The sequence below is a fragment of the Arachis hypogaea genome, chromosome 12 (genome assembly GCF_003086295.3).
Source record: "Arachis hypogaea cultivar Tifrunner chromosome 12, arahy.Tifrunner.gnm2.J5K5, whole genome shotgun sequence".
NCBI classification, from domain to species: domain Eukaryota; kingdom Viridiplantae; phylum Streptophyta; class Magnoliopsida; order Fabales; family Fabaceae; genus Arachis; species Arachis hypogaea.
Window position 1 is genome coordinate 74,470,571 of NC_092047.1, and position 12,257 is coordinate 74,482,827.

The window sequence follows — 12,257 nt, forward strand, 5'->3', positions numbered from 1 at the left end:
GTGCTAGTGAACGGCGAATGGCGAACGGCGAACGGCGAACTCGAACCGCGACGGTGAAGGGTGAACGACAAACTCGAACTGCGACGGTGAATAGCGAACTTGAACCGCGATGACAAACTGCAAACGAGAACTGTAGCACGGTGATGGACTATGGTTGTTAGTTTCTCTTCTCTTTCTCACGGTGAAAGTATGAATATGTTTTCTGAAAAAATAGAATAAAAACAAAAAAGAGTGAGACTGTGATTAGTGATTACATTAGTGACCGTTAAAAAATTACATATATAAATGTCACTATATTAATGAATAGAGACCCTTAAAATAAGGGTCATAAATCAAATGTAGCTATATGATTAATTTGGTGTAGTGAGGCCCGTTGAAATCATGGCGCAATGACCCCACACCCATCATTGAACTCTTCCCGTTATGGTGCTTACCACTAGCTCAACAGAAACAATGTTAGTTTCTACCCACACGCACTATAGCAACACTGATCCGTATGACAATGGTTTAGCAACTCAACCACTATTTGGATACATGTCAATTTTTATCAACTCAGATGAAATATCTGTACATATTAATCTGTACTATATAATTGTCCAAAGGAAACAACTCTAATTTGGTAGTTTAAGGAGCATGTGCAAAGATTATAATTTAGGATGACTTCTCATATAAATATCACTAATAATATCTATTATAAAGATTTGAGTATTTATGAATAAATAAATGCCACGTTTGATAGAGCCCTACTTTGTCCTGCCACTTTGTCCTTTTATGTTATTTGTCTTTTTCAAGTTTTACCACAAAAATTCTGTTGCCCATTATAGCAATTTTTTATCCAGTTTTTGGTCCGGACAGGGCACCTTGTGTGGTGTTGTATGCCTTCCTTTCTAGTTTTTGGGACATTTTCCACTCCCTTTACGAAGTCTTTAATCACTTAAATCGAGCATGTTGTTGCAAAATAATATTATAAATATACAATTATAAAGTGAATAGACAAGTTAACTATTTTATACGTGCAATATTAGAGTATATTGATTATGAAATTAGTGCCATTTTATTCTTGTTTACAGTATTTATGCAATTTGATTAATTTTTAACAGTAAAAGGATCTTATTTTTCAAGAGAAATTAGGATTTGGTTGAGGAACACAAGGCGCACTCCTCCTCTGCTTGGAGGAGGCGAGTTTCTTAGATGCTGCATGTATCAAAGACTTTACTTTTGATAATGTACTATTATCTATAATTTTGAAAAAGTGTCGTCCTGAGACTCACACTTTTTACATGTCATAGGAGTGAGTATTCAACCACCCTTCAGCCAGCGATGGCCACCCACCCTCGATCACCTTAAGTTCTAAATTCTAACTTTAAATCCTAAATTCTAAATAGATGTAAATACCAAATTGGTACTCGAAAGATTTTGGCGCTGATAAAATGGTACCTAACTTTTGTTATTGACAAAATGATCCTAAAAAGATTTTAAAATTTGACAAGCGTGTCTTCGAGCTCGACGGAGCACATTTCCAATGAGAAAGATGTTAGGTGGCCACCGAAAAATCCAAGGTAAAATTTTTAATTAATTACACAGTCCAACTGGAAAATCCAAAATCCCCCAATCCTAATCCCCCTCTGAACCTTAATCCCCCCTCCCCAGTGCACCCTCTCACTCTCTCAACCTGAAAATCTTCTTGAACCCTACTCCAACAAAAGATCTTCCTTCTCCATCACACTCTCTCACTCTTTTAATCATGAATACTCCAAATTTTTAGATTAATTTACAATTCAAAAAGCAGAGGAGACAGATTTATACAAGTCCACAAGCAAGAAACAAGAAGCAGACTCATATACAATAATTAAAATAAAATGAAACAAAGCTTAATACAGACACCACTGAAGCAAGAAGCAGATTTAGACAAGTCCAGAAGAAGAACACCGGAGACAGAGGAGGCACGACACGACGGAGCCAAGATGGAACACAGACAGAAGAGGCAGTGCAGCGACTGGGGGCGAGCAGCAAGCAGATACAAGCAGCAATTGGCGGTGAGCAGCGAGCAGAGGTGACGGAAACGAGGCCGATGAGTGAGACGATGCTGCTATGTGTGTCGATTTTTACGTTCGACCACAAGGAGGGACGTGAGCCATCGCGAAGCACAACAATGAAGGTTGAAGGCGACCGTGCCGTGTCGGAGGAGACAGACGATGCTAGCGGACGCAAAAGACCCGATGACAAGATGGCGACCGTGTGGTGTCGGTGACACTGGCTCTGTAAGATTGAGAAGGTTGAGCTCCGTTTTGAGAGAGAGTGAGTTGAGAGTGTGAGACACTGTGTTGGGAAGGGGTGATTAGGGTTCAAAGTGGCAAGGGAAGGGGATTAGGGTTCAGAAAGGGGGATTTTGGATTGGGGAGGGGGAAAGTGTGTTAAAGAAGGGGGATTAGGGTTAGGGAGAGTTAGGGAGGGGGAGGGAGGGATTAGGGTTGAGGAGGGGGGGGGGGAGAGTGCATTCAGGAAGGGAAAGGGGGAATGTGTTGGGGAGGGAAAGGGGAGAATGAATTGGAGGGGAAGGATTAGGGTTGGAGAGGGTTTTTGCCATGTCATCAAAACGTAGTGGCCATGTCAGGATTGTGCTTGTCAGAGATTTGCTCCGGTGAGCTCGAAGATACGCTTGTCAAATTTTAAAATATTTTAGGGACTATTTTGTCAATAACAAAAGTCATGTACCATTTTGTCAGCGCCAGAATCTTTCGGATACCGATTTGGTATTTACCTTTTCTAAATAATAAATTCTAAACTCTAAACACTAATTTTTAAATTTTAAATCCTAAATTCTAACTATTTTTTTATTTTAGTTTTTAATTTTTTATTATTTCTAATAAAAGCAATATATATTTTTTCTATCTTTGTAATTCATATATAACCTTATTATGATTAGAGAGTTCTCTGAGATTAGAGGGAGCATATGATTCTTTGGATATATATATATATATATATATATATATATATATATATATATAGACACACATGAAAACCTGATGCATATGTTAATGAGACAAAACAGGTTTATATGGTGCAAGATTTGCAACTTTTATAGGTTCTACTTTTATGCATAAACACGCTGGCTCTCTTGGATGCGCTGTGACCCTTTAAATACATTGAATGAAAAACAACAATGGCAGCAATAATGTTGAGAAGATTTTCTTCCCATGTGGCCATCGTCGTATCCTTCATGCATCCACTATAATTGCTGCAACTTCATATTGTCACTACTCAACTATTCTTGCCCATTAATTGGGCTATTTGTAATTTGTCCTTCTTCAAACTCATCAGCAATTGACCATTACTTAATTTAAAAGAAAACATAATAAAAAAATAAAAAAACTACAATTATTCTTTTTTCCTTTTCTGTTTTGTTTTTTCTTGGACCTGTTGAACCATCGGAATCTTCATTATATTATTAGTAATATAACTAATTCAAGTTAACTTGGTTGAAGCAGGGATAGAAATCTCTCTGGAAACAAAATTTTAATTTGCAAGACTCAAATCCGAATACTTGCACTACTAATAAAAGGAAAATTACTTACTACATCAATAGTGACGTTTTTCAGCAACGAAAATAAAATGAGACCTTAGCATAAAAAGCTGTAACTATTGCATTGAGCTATATATGGTCACCATGGCTTTAGTCACGGTTTTAAACCGTGATATAAAGCTTAAAACAGTGACCATTGATCTATGTTTGCAGTTTTCTTTAACTCTACACTTAATTTTTGTAGTTGGAATTTGGAAATATCCGAGGATCTCTTAAATATTTTATAAAGAAGGAATAATACAAAGGATAGTATTTAATTTTTTAAAACATATAATAAGCAATGAAATGATATTACCATAATAAATTAATTACGAAATAAATTTTTTTTTTTAAAGTATTTTCTTTTGCCATTTGAAGGTTGGTATTGATGGGAAGAAAATGGTTAATGGCAAATTCACCATCACAAAATGGCCGATAAGATTAACTAGTGTTAAAAAGAAAAATGCTACTTGTACAATAAAATTTAGTTTTTGGTCAGTTTTTAATATTATTTAATTATTTTTAATCAAAACATATTCTTATTTTGTAGGATACACATTTATAATTAAGATTAATTTAAGGAAAAGTCTAGGGGGCCAGCAACTTTTGTGTTTTTTGTCGAGCACTTAACCATCAAAACAAAAAGTGAGTGATTTCCCACCATTAGATGTAATCTCACACCATTAAAAACACTATTGATGGCCAATTGATGGTTACAAAACACCAAAATTGCTAGCCCCCTAGCATTCCTCTTAATTTAAATTTTAAAAACTATAATTTTTTAACTTCTTACCCACTTCATAGTTAGTTATTATTTCCTTCTTTTACGTTCTTTCTCTCTTTGTAACACAGTTTTCTTCTTTCTTCTATTCTACTACAATATTCTAATTTGTATCTGCAGAAAAAAAAAAAGAATTCAAAGTCAGTGCAGTTAGAAAAAAATTAATCCCTTACTTATTGTACCTTTTGATAAAATGCATGATCTGTTTTACAACTTTCAGTGATGAATGGTCGAATATAATTATATACACAAACTAAAATATTTTCAATTGTAGTTTTTTTTTTTGCAATTGTAACACATCTAAAATTATTAAGTTATACACAAAATATTTTTGAAACACATCCAAAATCATAAATCTAAAATTTAAATTTAAACATTAAAAATAATTGTAACACATCTAAAATTATGAAGTTATACAGAAAATATTTTTAAAACACTTCCAAAATACAGAAATTGCACATGCAAAAATAATTTAACATTGCAATATATATGAAAATATCTTCAGACCATTTTATTCGATTTTTTATTTCAAAAAAATAAAAAACATTTATACAGAATAGTAAAAAAAGTAATGGTGTCAGAGACCCATCCAAACCTGCCTTAGCTAAGTTTTCGGCGTGGACGAACGGCGACGTTAATGCGGACGAACGGTGACGAGGAGGAGGAAGGTGGCGACGAAGATGAGTGTTGACGATGGAGAATGCGGCGTTGTGAATGAGTGTCGAGAACGAGGAAGGCAGCGTCGAGGATGAGCGCGGAAGAGGAAGGTGGCGCGGATGAACACTGGCGGAGGATGACTTCTCTGGATTTTCGATGTGTGCCTTTGAGTTTTCGATGTGCGCCTCTGGGTTTTGGATGTGAGGCAAACGTGACTTCTCTGCTTCTTTGAGTGTTTTGTACGGATTTACTTAATAATTAGATGATTTAAGGTTTATTTTAGAATTTTAAAATCAAAATTTTGAATTTTGAATAAATTAATTTTTAGATATATATTTAAATTATAATATATTAATAATTAAATAGAAACATTTCAGTTTTATTTAGTTTATATTTTGAATGTGTATTTAATTTTAAAAAGACACTAAATCTATTCATAATTTTTAGATGTGTTTGTTTTAATTTTTTTTAAATTATTGTAACAAAAGACTGAATATTATATCATTTTTAAAAGATATCTAGTTAAATTGGTGTTAAAAATAGTTTTCTAATTAAAATGCGTTGGTAAAATTCTATCAGCATAACTCTATGAATGTGTCCAAGTTACACGTATGAGTTTTTTTCGGAGACAAAAAAATTTTACAACTCAAAAAAAAAAAAAAAAATCAAAGGATCACTAGCCAATAAAGTAGACACATTATAAGGCGAATTATTAATCACTAAAAAACTGCGCCTGGATAAAGTACCCGTTTTTGCAAACTTGTCCGCGACAATATTAGTCATTTTAGGTACATATGACAGAGAAATCAAACAACTCATGAATGACGCAATAAAGCAAAAAAAAAGTTTACGAGCCAGCAATTTTTTAAAATTTTGGTCAGCATATAACCAACAAAGAAAAATGAGTTATTGGATGAAATCTCACACCTATCTCACACTATTAAAATCATAATTGATGGCTATTTGATGGCTACAAATCACAAACCCTAAACCCTAAACCCTAAACCCTAAACCCCCTAACATTCTTCGAGCCAAAATGTTAGAAACAATATCATTTAACTCATGTATATTCTTGGAAAACTAGTCGCTAGTTACTTGAGAGGTTTAAATTGAATAAGTCTTAATAACAACAATAGATCTAAATCGTTCTCCAGCATAATCATAATCCTAAGAAGATAGCATCAGCTACAATCTCAGTACATCTGAGGTTGAGTTTCCTGAAATGAAGCCAACATCCCAAGCTTCATTCGAGTTTCAAACTACAACCTCGTACCCCCAAGATTATAATCGTGGAAAGTAGTATGCTGCCAATAAATCAGGGACGGATCCACGTTTTGATTTCTGGAGCAAGTGTACTCACTAACATTTTAAAATAAAATATAAAAACACACACACACGTTTTCATTGAAAAATTATATTTGACTCTAATTAAAAAACACTTATTAAATTTTGAATTAAAATATTTATTTTATATATTTTTTAATTTTAAAATTAAATTTTGATACACGATTAGTGTATTTTATACATTTAATTATATAACACTATAACAAAAAAAAATAACTATCTTTTGTATTAATTGTATTTGTGTTAATCATTCAAAAAGATATAATTAAAAAATTGTATAAAATTTTTTATATTATCAGTATATTAAAATTAAACTCTAATTTGTATCTAAAAATATAAGATAAAAATATATATTAAATTAATTAAACAAAACACAAAATATTAGTTTAGTATTATTTAATTAATAAATTTATTTAGTAGATGTTTATATTCTTGAAGTTTTTTCTACTCAACTTTAATATTTACTAGTAAATAATTAAATAATTTTATACTCAACATATATTTTGATAATTAAACTACATATGTTTAAATCATTGTTACTTAAACTCGTAACACTTTTTCTACATCCGTTTTATGTAAAAAAATTCACAAGTTAAATAAGCTATATATGTTAACTCATGTGAACAAATTTACCAATAAGATTTTCTTGTTTACTTTATTGGCATTTGAATTTACATTCAAACATGGATATAAAAAAAGAAAATAAAATCATACTCTGAACTAATTAAAAATCAAATATTTTCTAAAAAAAAATAATTATAAATATTTTCTATAAAATATTAAAAATAATAATTAAAAATATTTTCTACAAGTCATTAAAAATTCAAAACTTTATAATTTTTCCAAAATTATAATTTTAAATTATAATTTTTTTATTTTAATGATTTGTTGAGCATTTATTAAAATAAAAAATTTAAAATTTTTTTAAATAACAATCTTAACTTGTATTCTTAGATATAAGAATTCATAATAACTAAATTCAAAATTAATTAATGTTTTATCAGAATTAAATACTAAATAGAATAAAAATATTTTTATATGAAAACCAATCAATCATCTTCATATTATTGTGGTTAATAGATTCAATAATGCTAACTGACCAACAAAATATAATGTTTATGGCAAATATTTCACTAATTTTAAATATTAAAGACTAGATTCTAAATCTTAATAAATATTTTTAAAAAATATTTGATTTTTAATAATTTATAAAAAATATTTATAATTGTTATTTTTTTATTTATGATAGAATGTACTCTTTATTGAATTCATTATGGATATTATTAAATGTACTCTTTATATACGCTTGGATTATATATAAATAGATGTAAATTAATACGATCTACTATGGTAAAAAATTAATTCGAAGCTGACCTATTCGAATTACTAGGGACGTCCTAGCGTGTATAATTCGAATCACCCTGATTCGAACTACCCTAAGACTACTTGCAAGCATAATTCAAATTACAAGCATTACTACTAATTCGAATAGGACTAATTCGAATTAGTGTTGGTTTGTCTAATTTGAGACTGATTCGAATTACATAAGAATGTGCTTTTGGGAGATTCTGATAATATTTTTCAACTTGATAGAATTGTGTAATTTAGTCCTCCATTTGATTTAATTGTGCAATTTACCTAATATATAAGGTGCCTATAATAACTATGATTAGATATAAAGTATACAACAAAAAATTGCGTGGCAATCAAATATGTTCATATGATATAATTATTAGCGCTATATACATCGAAGAGATATTTCGGTTGGTGGTAACATGACATTACAAAAATACTAAAATTTGGCGGCGGTTTAAAACCGCCACAAAACAAATGCTGTTTCCATATATTTGCTATTTAGCGGCGGTTGCAAACCGCCGCAAAATTGGTAGACGTTTAGCGGCGGTTATTCCAGCGCTTAGCTAAAACCGCCGCTAACCGTTTACCTGCGGCCTATCTTCCAGCGTTTGGTTTAACTGTCGTAATATGTTTGTCGGCGGTTAAAAACTACCGCAATATGGCCCCATAACCGCCGCTATCTGCCGAAATTGTTGTAGTGGTATTTGTTCCTACTATTTTAAATTTCTGAATTCATCATTGGTTGCCATCCATGCTGAGCTTGATAGACTGTAGCATTGCCAAAAGTTTACCAGTCCACAAGGGAAACTTCTGAGCAAGCATAAAATCCTGTCGTGATTATAGTATCACCTGTCTCACAGAGAAAAAGTTTCATTGCTCATCACTGAAAATAAATTTAAATACCATCTCCATACTCACCAAAGACAAAACAATATTACTAGAAATCAATATTTTTCAGACGAATTTTGGAATAAAATTGAGATAAATTTTAAACAAATTAGAGATAAATTTTTTGTTTCGAATAAAATTGAGACAAAATTTTTTTGTCGTAAAAACTCTTGTTGCTAATTTATATTTTATCTGAAATTTCGTTCGAAATTTTTTTCAGACAATTTTGTGACAGATTTCGAATAGACATTTATTTATGATGTATTTTAGACAAATTTTGGACAAATTAGCCAACATAAAAACAATATATTCCAGAAAAATTTCAAACGTAAAAATATTTTATTTTAGACAAATTTCAAACAAAAAATCTACCCCATTTCAGACAAATTTAATTTAATATAATTTATGTATTTCAAACAAATTTCATACAAAACAAAAAATTATTTTCACACAAATTTTCTACAAATTTAATATAATATTTCAAACAATTTTTATACAAAATAACTTGCTATTTAATATATAAATATTTTAGAAAGTAAATTGTATGTGATTTGCTTTCTATATTAAGACCATTATTATAACACCCTTACTATCAAAATGTCATGTTTCCGTTTGCGCCAGTCTAGTAGCGAGGACATTATGATAACATCCAAAAATTTAATAATAAGATATGAGCCTTTTTAAAACTCGAATCCGGATGAACTTTTCTTTAAAAATTGGAAATACTATTTTTTGAAAGCGTATGTACATACATACAAAACCATTCACAGTACTTCATATATATAATAACTTACAAACATTACAATCATGACTAGGAAACACATATGATTCTGGCCAGATAGTAGGTCATAAATCCAATCAAAAGGGTTTTAACTATTTGAGTTAGTTTAAAGAAGGTTTAATTACTCTGTTGGTTCCTATAGTTTCGCAAAATTTTTAATTAGGTCCTATATTTTTTTTCCTTTTAATTGAGTCCTTACACCAATTTGTTTTTTTAATTGGATCCTTATACTTTTTTTCCTTTTATTTGAGTTCCTGCACCAAAAATTTTTTTAGTTGGGTCCTTATACAATTAAGCCAATTACTTCCAAGAAGAATCTAATTGAAAAAAAAAAAATTGGTGCAAGGATCCAATTAAAAGGAAAAAAAGTATAAGGACCTAATTGAAAATTTCGCAAAACTATAGGTACCAATAGAGTAATTAAACCTTTAAAGAAACATTAAAGGTGCGCTAAATAAGAATAATTTTCACCAAATCTCGAATAGCTTAGAGACTAGTCTCCAATATATATCATCACTTGAGATTCAAGAAAAAAAGTCTTTATTGCATATTTCAACGATCAAAATTCCAAATATCCTTCACATGAAATTGTGTATTTGCAATATGAAAGTCACATGTATGAATATAGACACTTAGACAGTATTTTTCTTTTTTGATATTACCAAAAAAACTTAAATCCCAATATGAGAGTGATGAGCTTACATACCAGAAATGATCAAACAATCCACCACAAAAACAAAAGCACAACAAGGCATGGGTAACTTGACAATCAAAGACAAAAACGAACTAAGGAACAAACCAAAAAACACCACTCCAGAATAGTCCCAAACACGAGGATATAAGATAGACTCTACTCCTTATGACTTGTCATTATATAGCTTTCTTTCCTCTCAATCTCTTTGCCACAAAGAGTTGAATAACGGAATCTAAATCATTATCTCCTCTTTATTAGCCACCCCAATGATAAAAGTCACATAATTTCTCATCTTCCAGATACAACAAATGATGATAACAAATAAAGAAGTCCATACCTCTTTTCTTTGCCTTGTAAGAACATAAGCCACCCATGACTGGAAGCTAGACATTGGGTCCCCTAGCTAGGACTACTTAATACACCAACCATCTAAGATTTTATCCCAAATAGACTAAGACAGCTCACAAAAGAAAAATAAATGACGTACGGTTTTTAAGCATAAACTGCAAAACACAGAATTAGCCACCTACTGCTGTATTAGATTATATTTGACCAATTTATCTCTTGTATTCAAACCTTTCAAGCATCGCGAACCAGCCAAAAAGCTCTACCCTCAAGGGCACCAAACTCTTCCAAAGATCTTTTGTGAAGCTTTGATCACCTTAATTAGTCGACTTCTTTTTCCATGAGTTTGTATTGCACCTGCAAAAAAGACTTAATAGAGTATTCCTCTGTCATATAATCATACCATTTTATCCACCTCTTTGTCGTTGACTCCAACGTTGTTAAGAATAAGACAAAGCTCCTTTTCACTTTCTTCTTCCCACCATCTTAATAATCTTCGCCAACTTAATTTCCCACCCATAATTAGTTGCCAAAGCATACAATCTTTTAAGACCCTTTCTTTTACCCATAAGCTATGCCAAAATTCAATTCTACTCCCATCAACAACCACTAATTATCTTCCTTGTTCAAACAAGTCAACTAAGCTCTCATCATATCTCCCTATCATTTTTGTCCATATATCTCCTTTCTTTGGAATTAATTAATGAGCTAGACCTCTACACATTCAATGCATTACATGAACAAATCACTTTCTTCTAGAGATGGCATTTTTCTTTGTCAAATCTCTACCACCATTTAAAGAGAAAGACAATGTTCTCTAGAGTAACATCACCTACCCCTAATCCACCTAGACTTTTAGATTTTTGGATAATATCTCACCTTACCATAGCCGTACATCTACTCCCATTCGTCTTGACTAAAGAAAACCTAATTGTAGCAATACTAGCTTTTTTGCCAACATTTCAGAAACTTTGAACAAGCTCAAGTCGTACATCGATCGGTAGGTTATTCAACACCGATTTTACCAACATTATCTTGCCTGCCTTAGACAAGAGGTTCCCTTTCCATCCTTTTAGTCTATCTTCTACTCTCTGGATAACTGGCTTCTAGGTTTCCACTCTCCTTAGGTTGGCACCAAGAGGAATGTCCAAGTATTTTATCAGAAGTTTTTGTTCTCCCACACCTCAGAATCCCTGCACACTTTATATATCTCCTCTTCCTTACAATTTAACCCAATCATGTTGATTTTTTGTAGTTAATTTTCAAATCCAACATCATCTCAAAGTCTTGGAGCATTCTCCTAAAGTTTCTTACATTCTCCAACTCACATGGGCTAAGTAAAATAGTGTCATCAACGAATTGTAAGTGTGTAAGCTTAACTTTCTCGAAACAAACTTCAAGAGGTTTAAGCTGTCTTTTTTCACTTATTAGTCTCCTGAACATATTATTTAAATTAAACTTTCGTTGCCAAAACAAAGGGGAAAGGAGAAACCAGATCTCCTTACCTCATGCCCCTCTCCAATTCAGTATTATTATTCAACTATGTTTGTGTGCAGACTTTGTTTTCTACTCTTATATATTTTTATTCTATTCTATTCTATTTTATTGTTTTAAAGTTTAGCTCAAAATGTGTTAACTTTAAATGTCTCTAAATTTGCCCTAATTTAATTATGATTGCTCCGTTGTCGTGTCCTTGTATCATATAGTTTAACATAATGATGACACATCATCTTAAGTGATTTTTAAAATTATTTTTCATTCATTTTCTTAAATTTTAATAAAATTTTTTATGTTTTCTAATAGAAATTCATAAATAATCAAATATTTAGAGTTGGAATAGTGCTTCTGG

At 31.3% G+C, this 12,257-nt stretch overlaps 1 long non-coding RNA gene across 1 annotated transcript; it reads right to left on the reverse strand.

Moving 5' to 3' along the window:
• Positions 1-8,042: 8,042 nt before the first annotated feature.
• On the reverse strand, positions 8,043-10,778 carry LOC140177325 (uncharacterized). Its single transcript, XR_011869152.1, has 2 exons — positions 10,640-10,778; positions 8,043-8,549 (listed from the first exon to the last, which is right to left on the reverse strand). It is a non-coding gene; the product is annotated as an uncharacterized lncRNA (long non-coding RNA).
• Between the last annotated feature and the right edge of the window lie 1,479 nt (positions 10,779-12,257).